Source organism: Hypanus sabinus, chromosome 20 (genome assembly GCF_030144855.1).
Source record: "Hypanus sabinus isolate sHypSab1 chromosome 20, sHypSab1.hap1, whole genome shotgun sequence".
Classification (NCBI taxonomy): domain Eukaryota; kingdom Metazoa; phylum Chordata; class Chondrichthyes; order Myliobatiformes; family Dasyatidae; genus Hypanus; species Hypanus sabinus.
In genome coordinates this window covers 40,111,723-40,130,759 of record NC_082725.1, presented here as the reverse complement: position 1 = coordinate 40,130,759, position 19,037 = coordinate 40,111,723, and positions in this window count along the sequence as shown.

The following is a 19,037-nucleotide window of genomic DNA, read 5'->3' as shown; positions in this document are numbered from 1 at the left end:
ACAGCAAATGCATTTCATATCCATAACTATCATGCCACCAGCCTATCCCAGAGGCAGATCTCTACACATTTTTCAAAGCTGTTTACCACAATCAAGGTCATTCAGTTGCTTTTCATTCGGGATTTAATTAATGGTCTACTTTTAACTGTTGCTCTGGGAAATTCTACCACAGTTTTTTAGCGTACAAATCTATTCCATCCCTCTTCCTATTACACTTATGTGTCTGTAACTTCTTACGTGTTTGCAGTGAAGGTTTGAGGAACATCACACACCATCTTCCATCCAGGCAAGTGGCAGCCTTCCAGGCTCAATGTCAACAATTTTCAATAACTTATATTTTCACCTTGCATCAGATGACAATTCTGCTGTCAGGTTATTCTCTGCACTATTAATTCAGATTCAAGTTTTCTCTCTCTATAGATGCACTTGATCTATCTATCCACAGTCTCTTTTGGCTTCAGCTCTCAGCAATAGTCTCATTTACTGTATGTTTCACAGCTTTAACATTTCTCTCCATTTTCTCTCTCTAAAAGTGTCCCCATTAGTCAGAATTTTGTGGGTTTCAGCGAGATCTCCTCTCATTTTTTATCTGCTTCAGGCCAAAGGCTATAGTTACCTCATCAGGTAACTGAAGAGAGCAGCCCAGTGTATGATGAGATACGCTAAAAATTAACCAAGTGGAAAAGCAACAAATTCAAAAAGTCAAATGATATATTGGCACTTAATTTAAAAAGATTTCAATGCTAGAATAAAGATGTAAGACCTTTTCAGATCGTACCTGTAGGTAGAAACATAGAAACATCAAAAACCTACAGCACAATTGTGATAAACTATGTATAGCTGTCTGGACACACCCCTCTGCTGACTGCTCCTGTGGCTCCTCCCACAGACCCCTGCATAAAGGCGAATGGGGCACTGCTCCTCCCTCAGTCTCCAAGATGTGTGGTCCCTTTTGCTACTAATTAAAGCCTATCATTTACTTCCTGTCTCTGAGAGTTATTGATGGTGCATCAACAATACAGGCCCTTTGGCCCACAAAGCTGTGCCTAACATGTCCTTACCTTAGAAATAACCTAGAGTTTACCACAGCTTTCTATCTTTCTGAGTTCCATGTACCTATCCAGGAGACTGTTGAGAGACCCTATCGTATCCTCTTTCACCACCATTGCCAGCAGCCCATTCCACACATTCACCACTCTCTGCATACCCCAGACGTCTCCTCTGTGTCTACTTCCAAGCATCTTAAAACTGTGCCCTCTCGTGCCAGCCATTTCAGTCCTGGGAAAAGCCTCTGACTATCCACATGATCAATGCCTCTCATCATCTTATACACCTAATTGAGGATTTTCATTGACTACAGGAATCAAAATAATCAGGGGTAAAGAAAAGGCTGATAAAGACCTAAGGAACTAAAGCTTTCATCCTTTAGGCACAGCTGTACAACAGTATCTGTAAAACCCCATATAATTGAAATGGCTTGCTTCTAAGTAAATTCATAGTGTGATGTCTGCTGCAAAGTTTCAAGGAAATTCATTTCTTGCCTTCTTTTATGGTGAGAGAGAAAATGGGATAAATAATTGTTAGCTAATTATCTTTGTTCTTGGGGTTGGTCCAATAATTCATTCAAAGAATGCTGAGAGGAAAAGACACCAAGTTCATTGACTAAGTATACCACAGAAATTACTGGACACAAAATTATGTGCCTGCCCTTTACGTGCATTGACTTCTTAAAATGTGTTACATGTGTCCACAGTAAGAAAACATAATATGCTGACCAACTAATCAAGGAAGTATATCTCATGAGAAGTTTCTTGTTATTGTCGTGCTGATTCCTAATAATTATCACACAAGTCTGCAGATGGTACCAGATTGATTCACAAAATACAAAGTTCTATGTATTTGGGAAAGTAACATATTAGAGAACTGGAAACTATTATCTTGCTTTCAAAGAATTCTTTGATCTACACAAAATAAACCCACTCACATGCAACACACATCCTCAGCAATGTTATGAATAGTACCATTGGCTATATACAATCATTGTTTTTTATGTGGGTTGTGAAAGTCATGGCCAGACTGACACAACCATATAGCAATTACAGCACGGAAACAGGCCATCTCGGCCCTTCTTGTCCATGCCAAATGCTTACTCTCTCCTAGTTCCACTGACCCGCACCCAGCCCATAACCCTCCATTCCTTTCCTGTCCATAGACCTATTCAATTTTACTTTAAATAACAATACCAAACCTGCCTCTACCACTCCTACTAGAAGCTCATTCCACACAGTTACCACTCTCTGAGTAGAAAAATTCCCCCTCGTGTTACCCCTAAACTTTTGCCCCCAACTCTCAACTCATGTCCTCTTGTTTGAATCTCCACTACTCCCAATGGAAAAAGCCTATCTACGTCAACTCTATCTATCCCCCTCATAATTTTAAATACTCTATCAAGTCCCCCCTCAACCTTCTACACTCCAAAGAATAAAGACCTAACTTGTTCAACCTTTCTTTTGCTTCTTTCTCGAATCACCTTTTTGAATTTTGTGGCTAGTTGACCATTGCGAATCACAGTTAAAAAGTTAATCACAATGGAGCCTCTGAATACTCAAACAGACCAGATCAGATTTTCTCACTGGAAGGGCATTGATGAATAACTTGAAGACTTGGGCAGCTTTGACCTGGGAAAGTGAGCTGGGGTAAGTGGTACAGCAAATGGAAAAGACTGTCAGGAAATTCAAACGTTCCTTATAATTGTAAGTTCTACAATATTCTTGCCTTCAAGATTAATGGCCTAATCTGTCTTTGCACAAAAATTACCAATAACATGAAATAACCCTGGAAAACATAAGCAAAGCTATGATAAAATATTGGAGGTGGCTTATTGCTTTCATTAATTAATGAACAGATATTAAAATTTAACATTGCTCCATGCAAAGTTTATCTTCCAATAGATGTTTTACATTCAGAACAGAAAGGAAGTGAGAAAACTTTTCAAAATAATTTCCAAATGTGTTTCTTTGTTGATAACAAATAAAGTGCAAAGTAAATAACAAATTGCTGGAGGAACTCAGAGGGTCACACAGCATTTGTGGAGAAGGATAAACTGTCAGAGAGGATTACATCAGTAGCTTTAAATTCCTTAATGTTAACATGTCAGAGAACCAGCTTTGGAACCAGCAAATAAGTGTCATCAGAAAGAAGGCAAAGCAGCACTTTTACTTTCTTGAGAACTTTGACAGACTTTTATCGATGCACAGTGGGGAGTGTCCTAACTAGTATTATCTTGGCCAGGAATGGAAACACCAATGCCCAGGAATGTAAAAGATTACAGAAAGTGCTGGATACATCTCAGTCCATCACAGGCAAAGCCCTACCATCATTAAATATATTTACATCGAGTGCTGCCACAAGAAAGCAACATCCATGTTCAAAGACCTTCACAATCCAGGCGATGTCCTCTTCTTGCTATTACCAAAAGGCAGGAGGTACAGAAGCCTTAGGAGCCACACCACCATTGATTGACTGTGAATCAACAAAATCAACACCAACAGCAGCTACAGATAATGAACTGCTTTCAATGCAAGATTTTGACAATTGCATCCTCCAAATCTGAATTCTCATTGTAACATTCAAGATGATTGTCAATACTTTCAAATTCTTCATAATTCCTAGACTTGTTGAAATAGTAAAATCATTTCACTTTCACTCCCTGCCATTTCTGAGCATCTCTAAACCTAAATGCTTGAAACCAGTGCGCAAAAGCAATTCTAAATTGTCATACTGCTTATTTCTTGTCAACTATCAGTGACAAAAGTCACTGTTTTTTCAAAAACACTTGCAAGTGACACTATTTTTAAAAATGTTTTTCTTTAAGTCACACGATCTGCACATAATTGAGCCTAGTTAGAAACTGATTGGAGTCTCCTGTTCAATTAAGCTACATCGAGTCCCAAATAAATAAAGGGAAACCTGGCTCTTTTTTCTCTTTCTCCCTCTCCGTCTCCGTCTTGTTATACGGCGGTTGGCACCTGTGGTGAACTACGTGTGCCTGTCTGGACATGCCCCCTGCTGACTGCTCCTGTGGCTCCTCCCACAGACCCCTGTATAAAGGCGATTGCGGCCTGAGCCCGGCCTCTCAGTCTCCAGGATGTAGTAAGGTGGTCACTCACTGCTTGTTCCTTCTTCCAGTCAAAAAAAGCCGATAACTCGCCTTTACATCTCAGAGTGAGTTATTGACGGTGCATCAATTTTATTGACTGGTCAGATCACGACACCAACCTCCAACAATTTTTCCAAGTGGCTGAAGCTCTGAACCTTACTTATAACAGGGACAAGTGTGTGTTCGGAACCACCCGACTCGCTATCCTTGGGTATGTCGTGGAAAATGGGGTCATTAGCCCTGATCCTGAACGTATGCTCCCCCTGTTAGAATTCCCTTTTCCCACCACTCTCAAAGCCCTCAGACGGTGCCTGGGTTTTTTTCCCTATTACGCCCAATGAGTCCCCCATTACGCAGACAAGGCCCACCCCCTGGTCAAGTCTACCACTTTTCTCCTCTCTTCTGAGGCCTGCGCGGCCTTCAGCTGCATTAAAGGGGACATTGACAAAGCAACGATGCATGCGGTGGACGAGACCATTCCCTTCCAAGTAGAGAGTGACGCCTCCGATTTTGCACTGGCTGCTACCCTCAATCAGGAAGACAGGCCAGTAGCATTCTTTTCTCGTACCCTTCAAGGCTCTGAAATTTGGCACTCCGTGGTGGAGAAAGAAGCCCAGGCCATGGTGGAAGCTATTAGGCACTGGAGGCGCTATCTCACCGGCAAAAGGTTCACCTTGCTGACCGACCAGCACTTGGTTGTGTTCATGTTCAGCAACCAACAGCGGGGCAAAATCAAAAATGATAAAATTTTGCAGTGGAGAATAGAACTCTCCACCTACAACTTTGATATTCTGTACCGGCCTGGCAGACTCAATGAGCCCCCTGATGCCCTATCCCGGGAACGTGTGCTAGCGCACAGCTCAACCAGCTATACACCCTTCAAGCACATCTTTGCCATCCGGGGGTCACCCGATTTTACCATTTCGTGAAAGCCCGGAACCTGCCGTACTCCCTGGAGGACATCAGGACGATGACCAGGGACTACCAAATCTGCACTGAGTGCAAACCGCTCTTCTACCATCCTGAAACAGCGCAACTTGTCAAGGCCACCCGCCCTTTTGAGCGACTGAGTGTTGACTTTAAGGGCCCCCTTCCCTCCACCGACCGCAATGTCTATTTTCTCAATATTATCGACGAGTACTCGCGGTTCCCCTTTGCCATTCCCTGCCCCGACACCACTACCACGTCCGTCATAAAATCCCTGCGCCAGCTCTTCACTCTGTTCGGATATCCCTGCTATATCCACAGTGATAGAGGGTCCTCCTTTATGAGTGACGAGCTGCGCCGGTACCTGCTAGCTAGGGGCATTGCTACTAGTCGGACCACAAGTTATAATCCCCGGGGAAATGGACAGGTGGAGAGGGAGAATGCCACAGTGTGGAAGGCCACACTTTTAGCCCTTAAGTCAAAAGGGTTGCTGGTCTCTCAATGGTAGGAGGTCCTCCCTGAGGCACTCCACTCTATCCGCTCCCTGTTATGTACGTCCACCAATGCCACCCCTCACGAACGCCTATTCTCTTTTCCCAGGAAGTCTGACACTGGGAAAACCCTACCAGTTTGGCTGACGTCCCCAGGGCCAGTGCTGCTTCGGAAACATGTAGGGAGTAATAAATACTCCCCGCTGGTCGAGAGGGTTCACTTTCTACATGCGAACCCCCAGTATGCCTACGTGGTCTTACCTGATGAGTGGGAGGACATGGTCTCCGTCCGCGACCTGGCTCCTGCAGGAGCAGTAGACCACTACCCCAAACACTCCCCGGTAACTATGAACCCTGTACCCAAGGTGACACCGCGCACACCAGGCCCTACACAGACTCCTCACGACACTCATATACCGGGCGTTTCGTACGCGTATATACCAGGTGCCTCGCACATGCGTAAGGGATCACTGGCGCCTAGTGGGCTGACACCTCCAGTTAGGCCGGAACCAGCACAACCTCCGTCTCTGGTGTAAGCACCACCGGCACCTGTGCAATCACCACCACCGGCTCCTGTGCAATCACCACCACCGGCATCTGTGCAATCACAGCCGGTGCTACGTAGATCGCAGCAACAGATTCGACCACCTGATAGACTTAACCTGTAAGAAACTTCACCACATGGGGACTCTTTTTAAAACAAAGGGGGGGGCGGGGTGAATGTGGTGAACTACATATACCTGTCTGGACACGCCCCCTGCTGACTGCTCCTGTGGCTCCTCCCACAGACCCCTGTATAAAGACGATTGAGGCCTGAGCCCGGCTCTCAGTCTCCAGGATGTAGTATGGTGGTCACTCACTGCTGGTTCCTTCTTCCAGTCAATAAAAGCCGATATCTCGCCTTTACGTCTCAGAGTGAGTTATTGATGGTGCATCAGCACCCTGCTTAATGGTGCATTACTGCCACCTTCTGCTCCGGAGTATGTGATGGACTCACATTCTAAATCTCTTCACCCAATCGCACACATACACATACCCTAACCTACACTTTATCCTCCCCATCCTAGTACCCTATTTCTGTTTTCTGTATAAAAAAAAAACCCTGTACCCCTTAAGAAAGCTAAAAGTACCCTGACCTGTGTTCTCTCACCCATGCCCAGCAACCCTTTTAATGTGAATTCCTGCACCCCCAATTCCCTTAGATTAATTCTCATCATCTCTCTCTGTATCCCATACTTCCTGCAACTCAGAACTACATGCTCTACTAACTCCTCTTCCTAACATTCCTCACACAATCCTGTTTGGTGTTTTCCTATCAATTACAATGTTTGATTTAGTGCACAGTGCCCCAGCCTTAACCTAGTCCACACAGTTTCCTCTCTTCTGTATCTACTTCCTAACCCTAGTACCTGCAACACTTTTTTGTATTTGATATAAATGCCTCCCTTTCCCCTCCCTGTCCCATCTTTCTTGCCACATTTGGTTAATTTTTCCCCAGATTACACACTTAACCTCTGCTTTACTGATACTAATGTGCATTTCTATATTTTCTTTCTTTATTACCCTCTTTTCCAACTCATCCACCCTTTCATTGCCCTTCACCTCTATATGAGCTGGAACCCATAGAAATTTAACCTGACCTCCCTGATTTGCAACTCTTGTGACTGACTGAAGGACTTCATGAAGTACATCTTGCCGGCTGTTTGAGTGAAAAGACCGTAAACTTGCCAGTACTGAAGATGAATCTGAGCACATCAACACTTTGACTAGTTTAGTTTTCTCCACCCAACGCAACCCAACCAACACTGCCATCATCTCCACTGTATACACCGCCAACTTATCAGATGTTCTTCTCCTGATTGCAATTACTTTTGCTGGTATAGCCACCCCAAACCCTGTCACTCCTGTTTCAGGTTCCTTAGCACCATCTGTATAGACCTGAGTATAATCACTATACTTTTCCATCACATAACAGTTAAATGCACTTACCAAATCAGTTTTATACTTTCCTTTCCTTTTTACCTCTAACAAATGCCATTATACATCAGGCCATACCAGCTTCCATGGAGCTACAACCGGATAAACAACTGAAGGACTTATCCTTAGATCAAACACTCCACATGATCTAGCAATATCATTCCCTACCCGACTAAAGTTTTCCCTCTGAAACCTCCCATTTTCCCAAGACTCCTGCAACACTCCTTTAGCAGGGTGAGAGTAATGGTGTCCCTGCAAATTAACCCAGTATTTTGCCATCAATTGCATCCTTCTTAATTCCAAAGGCATTGTTCCCATTTCTACCTGCAGGGCTGATACGGGTGATGTTTTAAAAGCCCCACTGCACACTCTCAAAACCTGAGCCTGAACCACATCCAGTTTCCTTACAAGAGACCAAGCTGCTGATCCATATGCTACACTTCCATAATCCAACACAGATCTTACTAAAGCCACATACATTCTCTTTAATGCTGAACAACTTGCTCCCCATTCCCTACCAGTCAAACATCTCATCACATTTATTACTTTTTTACATTTCTCCTCAACTTTCCTGATATGGTCTGCCCATGTTAATCGTGAATCAAATATAACTCCCAGAAATTTAAATGATCCAACCCTTTCTAATTCAATCCCATACATCCTTAACTCCTTCCCTACTTCAATTCTTTTCCTAGTGAAAAATACAGTTTGAGTTTTTTCCACTGAAAATCTACATCCCCAATCATAACCCCACTCTACCACTTCATCAATTGCTCCTTGTAGTTTCCTGATTATATGCTCCGTGTTCCTGCCTCTTTTCCACAAGGCCCCATCATCCGCAAACAGTGACCTACCTATATCCACTGGTACCTTTGTGAAAACATCATTGATCATAATGATGAAAAGTAACAGGCTAATCACACTACCATGAGGTGTGTGGCTATTTTCTCAATTATTTTTGTTCTTTAAGAGTAGTCCTAAGTAAGCAGCTGCCCCAATTAACCAATGACCCAATTAACAGGAATTGTGTGTGCATAATCATCAGTACTGCCATCTGCCTTCTATGGCAAAGCCAGTTTTGAAATCAATCTACTAAGTCTCCATGAACTCCCCAGTGCCTTAATCTTCTGGAACAGCATGCCCTGAGGAAAGTTGTCAAAATCTTTATAGTGAAACAGAGAGAAAAAAGATAAGGAATGGTATTATAGAAGGTTTGGAACAAGGGCTGTTCCACATAATGAACTAAAGGATAGGCATAGTTGGAGTCCATGCAAGAGCCCAGGCTAACCTTTGATTTGTAGGAATTGAGAGAGTGCCAGTTCTCCCAATCTGATTAAATGGTTGCTGGTGGGGAGCTGGTTGAAACTTTGATGTAATAATACGTGTAGAGCTTTAACTATCTTATACTCTCCCCACTCTCAGTCCTCGTGCAGGTTCTTGACCTCTGATGCTGTCTAACCCACCAACTTCCTCCAGAAGCTTGTCTATTTCTTCCAGATTCCAGATCTGTAGTCTCTTGCCTGTGTGAATGTGCCTCTCAACAAACTTCTTGGTTACTCATAATACATGATGAAAGTTTCTTAAATATTTTTGATTTTTTTGAATTCAATTATTTCATGGATACTGACATGAAATTTAGACATGTTCCTCCTATCAATAGTTCCTACTAGTTGGAGCACTCTTATATAATGTACTCACCCTGAGTTATTAAAGCTCATGTAAAACTTTCCTTTGAATCAAATCAATGACAAACAATGATTTTCAACTGCAGCAGCTAGTCATGTTATTCAGAAAATTAATGCAGTCTTTATTACATACAATGCTTTGCAAACCATCTTTCCAAAGTACATTTTCTTTGCAAATACTATCCGGTGAGGCATTTTAAGACTTATTTATTCTATAGTGGAATCTAAAATAATACACTCCAATAAAGAAAATATTACCATAGCATACCCCCTACCATTTCACTGCTGATCGCCATAATCTCATTAACAGGAATGTTTTGCTCTACTAAATCTGTTTCTTTCAATATATTCCCCTCATTTACAAATAAAGCAAGGATTTTATGAATGTACACAGAGGCATAAAGACCACTAAAAGTTTATCAGCTTTGATTTTAAAGCAATTTCGTAGTGTAATTATGACAACCATCAGTCAAAGTGATTTAATGTCAAATCAGAAGTATACTTGATCTTGCTGACAAGTTGCAAAACAGCAAAAACTGTCTCCAATCACAAACCCAGGGAAAGGTGTTGACTTTCTTATCTGTCTGTCTCTACTGGAGGCAATCCAGTCGTCACAAACTTTGCAAGGTGGTATTGAACTTTTTTATTTAAATTTACATATTGCCAGAAATGCAGATCTGGGATGTGGGTTTTTGATTATTCACATCATCTGCTGCATGTAAATGAGAAAAATAACAGCATGGATAAACATCTGACTTTAATGATTTTATTCTCTTGCTATATTACAACGATCCAAAACAAAAGCACTTGCATAGAAATTTGCACAGAACATGCCATATAGCAACTTTTTTGAGCTAATTATATAACAGGAGGATACTCACAATTATCTTAATCTATGTTCAATGTCTTGATTTAAATATCTTCATCCAATACTCTGCAAAACTGTCTTCATACTGCAAAAAGATACCTGCGTTTAAAATAATTACATATAGTCTAAGTTAAGCTTTCATTTCTCTTACATTCTCAATTGATTTGCTGAAACAACAATATGAAATGAAAGGTACTACTCACTTCTCTCCCTTATGCAGTGACTGGACTGTGGCTACAATCTTTGAAACCTTTTATATAACAGGAATAGCTGCTGGCAAACCACACCTCCCTTTCAGATCCCAGACAAGATCTTACTAATTAAGTAAAGTCTACCAAAATACTAATACTGTCCTACGAGGGGTGATTGATCAGTTCATGGCCTAAGGTAGAAGGAGTCAATTTTAGAAAACATAGCACATTTATTTTTCATCATAGTTCCCTCCTACATTTACACACTTAGTCTAGCGGTCGTGGAGCATATGGGTCCCTTCTTTGTAGAAGTCAATGTCTTGGACATCCAGAAGTGGTCCACAGCAGGGGTCATTGATAAGTTTGTGGCCTAAGGTAGAAGGAGATGAGTTATTAACTTCAAACTTTCTGCATAATCACTCAAAGAGTTGAACTGCACGTGCATGTAACGAGAGCTGAATAACTCGTCTCCATCTACCTTAGTCAAGATGTCGGCTTCTACAAAGAAGGGATCCGTATGCTCCATGACCGCTGGATTAAGTGTGTAAACATATGAGAGGACTATGCTGAAAAATAGATGTGCTGGGTTTTCTAAAATTGAGTCCTTCTACCTTGGGCTATGAACTTATCAATCACGCCTTGTAGATGAAGGTGCTGAGAGCATTTGTTTGCTAAATGTGCAGATAAAAGAAAGACAAGTAAGTCAGTTGTGAAAAGAATACATGGAGATAGGTTGAGAAAGTACACAAAATTCCTTCAAATGGAGTGCAATATTGAAAACTGGGAACAATTCACATTGACAAGAAAAATTCTAAAAATACTTTATCTAATACTGAATACCTGCAGAGATCTGAACATCATTGTGAATGGTTCAAAAATAAATCAACATGAAACATACGGCAAATAATCGGCAAATCTAGCAGAATGTTATGGTTTACTGCAAAATAGATGTACAGAAATAATATTTCACCTATATAGAATAGTGGGAAGACCACAACTGAAATTTTGTTTACATTACTGGAGTGTTTATTTGGAGAAGATTGTTGTAATTATGTCAGAGAAACTGTCCTGATATGGCATTTGAAATGAGTATGTCAACTTTTGAAGAAAGAATGAAGAGGATATACCTGCAACTACTCAGATTTAGAGAAGCGAGAAGTAACTTGAGTCTTTGAAGTCAGGAGCAGGAAGGAAAGCTTTCAATACAGAGATAAGCAGACATTTGATAGGGTTAATATATGTTATGGGGAGGTGCTGTAATCCATAAAGAGGACTACAAGAAAGGATAGAAATAGGAAATTAAACATAACTTTCAAAAGGGAATTTTTTTATGTAAAGTAAAAGAGAGTGGACCAAAATAGAAGTTTCATCACAGACACTTAAGAGTAATCAGAAGACTATAAGAACACAACATATAGCAGCAGAATTACGCCATTCAGCTCATCAAGTCTGCTCTGCCATAGAATGATGGCTGAGTTATTTTCCTTCTTCACCCCATTCTCCTGCCGTCTCTCCATAACCTTTGGCATTCTTATTTGTCAAGAACCCATCCATCTCCCATTTAAACATACACAATGACTTAGCCTCCATGGCCATCTGTGGCAATGAATTCCACAGGTTCATCACCCTCTGGTTAAAGAAATTTCTCCTCATCTTTGTTAGGACTTCCTTCTGTTCTGAAGCTGTGCCGTCTGATCCTGGACTCTCACACTACTGGAAACGTCATCTTCATGTCCACTCTATCCAGACCTTTCAATAATCAGGTTTCAGTGATATCCCCCATTATTCTTCTAAACTCCAGCAAGTACAGGCCTAAAGCAATAAAAATTCTGCTTATAATTAACCCTTTCAACCCTGAGATCATTCTTGTAAACCAACTCTAGACCGTCTCTAGTACCAGTACCTGCTTTCTTGGAAACGGGCCCCAAATCTGCTCACAATACTCCAAATGTGGACTGACTGATGTCTCAGGGAGCCTCAGCATTTTACCCTTGCTTTTATATTCTTGTCCTCTTGAAATGAATGCTAAAATGGGTTTTCTTTCTGGACCATATAGACTACATTATAATAAGGGAATACTTTATGTTTCAGTAGCACATTGTTCCATGCGCTATTAGATGCGTGTTGTTCTGTATGTGTGTACCAAGTTCGGACTCTACCAGTATAGAACCATGACACTTAATTCCCGTCTCCAGAGATTTTATTATAACATAGTTGTGTAAACAGGCCACATACAGAACAAATTGGCGACGAGAATTACAAACCTACATGTTATTGAAATGCTGTGTTTTAGTTGATAACAACACTTGAAGGAGAAGTGAGAAAAGGGAGATGAAAAAAAGTGATACACACATCTAGACAGAGTGCACTCATGGTGCTAGTGAAAAGGACACATGAGTCAAGTGGAATGCGCAGTGACAGTAAGAAGTTAGCTAAAAAGAAAACAAGGAAAATAAACTGGACTAAATTAACATAACAAAGATGGCGATGATTGGAACCATTACAGCATTTGATAGTAGCATTGAAAACTGGGTAACTTACATTGAAAGAGTGGAGTTATATTGTGATGCTAATGGGGTTAATGATAAAAAGAAAGCCAATGTCTTATTCAGTGTTATGGGAGCAAAGACATACCAGCTGCTACGGAGCTTGCTGACCCTTAAAAAGCCAACTGACAAAACGTTCAAGCAAATAGTAGACACTCTCCCACAGCATTTAAACCCTAAACCACTGGTCATTGCTGAAAGATTTAAAATTCACAAGTGGAATCAAAGCAAAAATGAAAGCATTTCTGAATATTGCGATGAATTACGCAAATTATCAGAACAGTGTCAATTTAGAGTTGGTCTATTAGACATATTGAGGGACAGGTTAGTGTGTGGCATGCAGTGTGAAACCACGCTAAAAAAGCTCCTGTGTGAAAAAGACCTTACATTAGAGAAGGCGCTTAACATTGCAATATCATTGGAAATAGCTGTCATAAGGGGGCATTGGGAGCGGACCCAAATGCAAGACACAGACACTGATCTACCAGGAACAGGACTAGGAAGGAGAAGGTATCAAGGAAGTGGGGAAGAAAGCACGCTGGACATGACACAGGCCCGGGACGAGACAAGCATTCCAGGCCTGGGCTAGGACTTAACAAGGATAGGGAACCAGGACATAGAACTGGGAACTAGGAGCCTGAGCTTGGACTCCGAGCCAGAGACTGGACAGGGACCCAGAACCTGGGTCTTGACTCGGGCTCGGACTCCAGAACCCAGCAAGGACAAGACATGGCTACAAGACAAGGAGAGGCCCAGGACTGGACGTGAGACTCCGGGACAGGACAAGGGAACCTCAGCACAGGACGAGGGAATCCCAGCACCGGGCTGGGCAAGGTACTCCTGTGCTGGGCAAACCCACATGGACGATGAAAACACAGAGCCTTGGTCGAAGGAGAGATAACAGGACTGGATGTGAGACCCCTGGAGAAGGAAACCCCAGCACAGGATGAGGGAATCCCAGCACCGGGCTAGGCAAGGTACACCTGTGCTGCACGAGGCACATGGAGATGACAAGAACCCAGAGTCTTGGTCAAAGGAGAAACAGGAACATGGAAGACTGAGCCAGGACCCCTCCTTGGGTACTGGACGTAGGGCCAGGACTCATTACTCAGAACACTGAACACAACGAGACAGATCCCAATGCTAGGTAGTGGCAAAATGGCTGGACCTACCTGGCGAAGGTATGGACACAGACAGACAGTTCCAAACAGGGCGAGGCTCCAGACACAGGCAAGGCAAGGCCCCAGGAAGAGGCGAGGTGAGGCAAGGCTCTAGGAGGAAGGTGGAGGGAAGGGATACAGACAGGGGTTTTGGACAAGAACAATCCACAAACCAGAAGCTGAATCCTGAAACAATTTATGAGGCCAGCCCAAACAAGAATCAGCTGCCTCAACAGAAAATGGGGAAACCTGGAAAACCTGAACCAAGGAACATGGACTGGACCGTGAACCAGAATACGGATTTCATGGACCAGACCGTGAACCAGAATACGGATTTCATGGACCAGACCATGACAATAGCAGTACGGGGTGCTTCAGAGATACAACAAAAATCTTTGGAATATGCTACAAATAAAATGTTGCTGAACAGAAATGAAAGAAAGAAATGTTACCATTACCCTGATGACTGTTGGTTTAAAGACAAAGAATGCAGAAACTGTGGCAAACAGGGCCACATTGGCTGAGTATGCAAAGCTAGTAAACAGCAGAAAAAGGACAAAATACCAAGAAACAAGAAACCCCAGAAAGGAAAATACAACAATGTATACAAAGTGAAAGAAAGTAGTTCTGATGAAAATGACTCAGACAAAAGTGAATTGTCTTGTCTGCAACATCACAGCGTGAAAGAGACAGATGATCGAAGAGTAATATGGATCACTCCACAAGTGGCAGGCGTGAAACTGAAACTGGAGTTGGACACAGGCTCTGCTTTAACAGTGATCTCTGTACATGACTACAAATGACTGTTTTCTCACATGCCTCTGAAACAAACTAAACTACTGCTAAAGACTTACACAAGACAGAAAATGTGTCCCAAAGGTAAGATTAAAGTGACAGTGACCTACAAAGACAAAACACAACAGCTGAACCTCTATGTACTGAAAAATGGAGGACCACCATTGCTGGGATGTGAATTGCTCAGGAAAATCCAGTTGGATTGGCACACCAACAAGGTACTAGTTGTGTCAGCAAAGGAGGGCAGCATCTGAGGGACTGTCACAAACACTTGCTGACTCTGAGGAAGTGTTCATGAAAGGAATAGGAACACTTCAGGGTATGAAGGCAAAGATTGAGATTGAAGAAAATGTATACCCAAAATTTCACAAAACCAGTCCAGTGCCATATGCAATCCATCCTACAGTAAATGCAGAGCTGAAAAATCTGGAGCAGACTGGGGTCCTGTCAAAGGTGGATTGGAGTGAATGGGCCATGCCTATTGTTCCAGTGATGAAGAAAACCTCCAGCACAAAACCAGGAAAACCAAGCAAGGTGTGCATATGTGGAGACTTTAAAGTGACTGTTAACCCAGTTCTCCGCACAATACAGTATCCTTTACCTCATATTGATGACAGCTTTGCTTCCCTGTCAGGAAGGAAAACATTTCATAAAAATCAATTTGGCTCAGACTTACCCCCCACTGGAGATCGATAATGCAGCCAAGAAATACTTGACAATAAATACACACAAAGGACTTTACCAGTACAACAGGTTGGTGTTTGGGATAGCATCAGCTCCTGCAATCTGGCAAAGGGCAATGGACCAGGACTTGTAGGGGATTCCAGGGACTCAGTGTTACCTGGATGGAATCATTGTCACCAGCAAGGATGACGACGAACGTCTTTCTAACCTTGAACAAGTGCTCACCATGTTACAAGAATATGGGCTCAGAGATAATCAACAGAAATGTGTTTTTCAAAAAGGAATCTCATACTGTGGGCATGTGATCAACAAGGATGGCTTACACATGTCTCAAGACAAGATAGAAGCTGTGCTTAAGGCACCTCCACCTGAAAGTGTGTTGCAGCTGAGAACATATCTTGGACTAGTGAACTATTACCACAAGTTCTTGCCTAACCTATCCACAGTCCTACACCCACCAAATGCACTATTACAGACAGGGACACAATGGAAGTGGACTGGGAGCTGTGAGAAAGCGTTTCAAGAAACTAAAAGACTCATAACTTCAGAAGGGGTGCTCGCGCACTTTGACCCCTCCTTACCAATCTGACTAGCTTGTGATGCCTCGCCCCAGGGGATAGGAGCTATGTTATCGCACAAGTTCCCAGGTGGCTCAGAAAGACCAATAGCCTTTGCCTCAAGAACACTAACTTCAGCTGAACACAACTATGCACAGATTGACAGAGAGGCCCTAAACCTCATGTGGGGAGTCAAGAAATTCAGTCACTACCTGTATGGCAAAAGTTTACCCTATTGAATGACCATCAGCCTCTCGTGTCAATCTTCAACCCAAGGAAAGGTGATCCAGTGATGACACACAAAGGCTGCAGTGATGGTCTCTTTTCTTAGGAGGTCACATGTATGACATTGAGCACAAGGGGACCAAGCAATACGGCAACATAGATGGTTTGTCACATTTACCACTGCCACCTTCAGTGATAACTACACAAATGGATTCAGCAGAGGGCTTTCACACAACAATAGTTGAACAGTTACCAGTGACAAACAGCCTCATTGAAAGAGAAACACGCAATAACCCTATGTTGTTAAAAGTATATGACATCATGGTAAAGGGATGGCCAACACGTGGTACCATACTGTTTCCAGCCTTCTCAGTGAGGAAAGAGCAGTTGTCAGTGTGTTGGGGAACACTAAATTGTGGCTCACGAGTTGTGATTCCTCCCAAGCTATGCACCAGAGTGCTGGAGGAACTGCACAAGGGGCACCTGGGTACCATGAAGATGAAAAGTCTTGCCTGTGCCTATGTGTGGTGGCCAAGAATCGATAAACCAATTAAGGACTTGACCAAGAACTGCTCTGGATGTCAAAATATCTAGAACACACCACCACAAGCCCCTCTCCATCAATGGGAGTGGCCCTCATCACCATGGCAATGAGTGCACATCGATTTTGCTGGACCATTCATGAACTCTATCTTTTTAATCGCCGTCAATACACATTCCAAATGGCCCAAGGTCATCAAAATGAAGAGAACCACATCGGATAAGACCATTACAGTTCTGAGGGCCATGTTCGCCAGGAATGGCATACCAGAACAATTCTGCACAGACAATGGACGACAATTTGTATCTGAAGAATTGCAAGGTTTTGTGAAGAACAATGGAATCAAGCACTTTACATCTGCCCCTTACCATCCATCCACAAATGGCTTGGCAGAAAGATTTGTACAGACATTAAAGAAAGTCATCAAGGCAATGGACAGTGAAAATCGACCACTGCAACACAAGATAGACAACTTCCTCCCTGCCTATCGTAATGCAGTACATGCAACCACTAATCTGAACAGGAACCTAAGGTCCCACATGGATCTTCTCAAACCAGTTGTATGGCAGGATTTGGAGAACAGACAGTTCAAACACTTGAATGCTAAGTCAACACCGAGCTTCAGTGTGGGACAGTCAGTTCTTGCACATGATTATCAGACTGGAAAGTTGCGGCCGGGTACAATTTCTGCCATAGACAGGCCACTGATGTATACAGTGGAGGTGGGAGGGAACATATGGAGATGTAATGTGGATCAAATCCTGGATGCTCAGGTGAAAAACACAACACCTTGCCCAGACTCCCCTGACATACAAGCAAACACACCTGATGTGACCACATCAACCTCATCTACAGATAAGCCTGTCATCAGTGCTGATCACCCACCTGATGTACCTGTGGAGACTCATTCCCCAGAGCAAACGGTTCAGGACAGACATTGCCCGGAGAGGCAGAGACGACTCACCAGAGACTTGAGTTCTAAATTGGTCTTAGACCAAAAGTAAAAAAAAAGAAAAAGGCTTGTTATAATTTGATATTATTAAGATAATTTGTAAACAAATGGTAGGTGTTTGTATGTTAAGAGTAAACATATTTGTTTAGCATAGTGCCCCAGTAAAAAAAAGACAGTTGATACACTGTTAAAATAAAAGGGGAGGATAGTCTACATTATAGCCTAAGTTATAATAAGGGACTACTTTATGTTTTAGTAACGTGTCGTTGAATGCACTAATAGGTGCATATTGATTTGTATGTGTGTGCCATGTTCAGACTCTACCAGTAAAGAACCATGACACTTGGTTCCCATCTCCAGCGTTTTTATTAATAACATAGATGTGTAAACAGGCCATATACACAATACTTTCAATTCCCCTTCATCCTTAGTCACTTTCACATCAGGACAAGAACTTAAGTGGAAACTAGATCATCTGTTTCCTGGTAGAACCTTAAGGGAAAACAAATTTGGACGTGATTCAAATAACTTCTTACAGAACATGACTTAAATACTGTGAATTGACTCCCCTGCACAATGTAGGCTAAATGCTGCACGAATTGCAAAAGTTTCCAAGTGCAATTCTACTGTTCTTTTTCCAAAATGTTAAATAGAAAAAATTTGGTACCACCTACTCAAAATTCTTTGAGAGTCCCTGCCATATTTTGCTCCCACTCTCTCCATATGCCATGATTATATAATAATTGGATAATCATCAAAATCTGCTTCATCCAATTCATTTTGAATGGTTATGTCAATGGACATCCAATAGCACTTAGTGAGCAAGTGAAACTGTTCTATTTTGTAACTAGAATACATTTAAAAACTAATCAAAAGGAAAACAAAGGAGCCAGGAATGCGAGTCTAACTTCATTTTTATTTTAAGCAATTCACATATGTATGACATGCTAGCCTAAGGACATATACTATTTAAAACTTTTACATAGAACCCACAATGCATTATGTAAAAAACAAAGAATGCTTGATCAAAAAATATATATTTACAATATTACACAAACATTACTGAAATATTAAAAACATTACACTCCTCCCTACTTACCTATAAACTCCAACTCAATATAGAATACATCTCAACTTATATACAGTATATATAGAAGTGTGTGTAGATATATATATATATGTGTGTATGTGTGTGTGTATACAGAGAGGGAAAGAGAATACTATGTAATACAGCTACTATATAGACATCCAGTAAATTTTAAACAGACTCATTCAGACC